Source organism: Lynx rufus, unplaced genomic scaffold (genome assembly GCF_022079265.1).
Source record: "Lynx rufus isolate CCGP_SWC_20201006 ecotype Redwood Valley unplaced genomic scaffold, mLynRuf1.p SCAF_1, whole genome shotgun sequence".
In the NCBI taxonomy this organism is placed as follows: domain Eukaryota; kingdom Metazoa; phylum Chordata; class Mammalia; order Carnivora; family Felidae; genus Lynx; species Lynx rufus.
Window position 1 is genome coordinate 164,147,125 of NW_025814823.1, and position 730 is coordinate 164,147,854.

Genomic DNA, 730 nt, shown 5'->3' on the forward strand with positions numbered 1-730 from the left:
GAGTAGGAGCTTGGTACTGTTCAACTTGGTTTTTAGACTAATGATCAGCTGTGTCCCTTGCACACAAAAGATGGTCAATAAGCATTTTAAACTAATGAACAAGATGATTATACATGGGATCTAGAGGAAGTCCCAAGATGATAAATTTCTAAATTTTAAAAAGGATTCAAGGTAGTTGCTTCAGCAGCAGGTTTGAAAGAGTAGGAGAGGGAAACCTGGCTGGCTCAGTTGGTAGAGCATGTGACTTGCAATCTCGGGGTCATGGGTTCAAGCCCCACCTTGGGCATAGAGTTTACTTAAAAAGAAAAGAGTGGGAGAGAGAATTCTAATATTTGAATAGAAGAATAAGCAGCTAATCAGCAATGAATTGGAGGTCTTTTCTTGCTTTGTTCAGGTTAAACTGTTTTCATTTTATTGGGCTATATCACTCCCCACCTAATCTATATCACCTCCCCACCTAATGAAAAGGAGAAGAGGGTGGCGATATTATGAGACAAGGCCCTGCATATTGTCTGAGAACTATGGTAGAGTGAATATCAGCATTGGGGTAGGAGGTCTAGACAATATCCTTTATACTGAGGCTGTTTTTTTTTTAAGGTTCCTTTTTACATAGTTTTGACTCAGACTTTCCATTTCTTAAATGTTGCCTCCCTTTAACCTGTATGAGATTCTGGTTAGAAATTATGCTAACCAACTCCAGCTTCCCAGTTCCCATAGCACCCATTACAGA

At 39.6% G+C, this 730-nt stretch overlaps 1 non-coding gene across 1 annotated transcript; it reads left to right on the forward strand.

The window, feature by feature from the left end:
* The first annotated feature begins 213 nt into the window (after positions 1-213).
* TRNAA-UGC (transfer RNA alanine (anticodon UGC)) lies at positions 214-286 on the forward strand. The gene has a single exon. It is a non-coding gene; the product is annotated as a tRNA-Ala (tRNA).
* Positions 287-730: the final 444 nt, after the last annotated feature.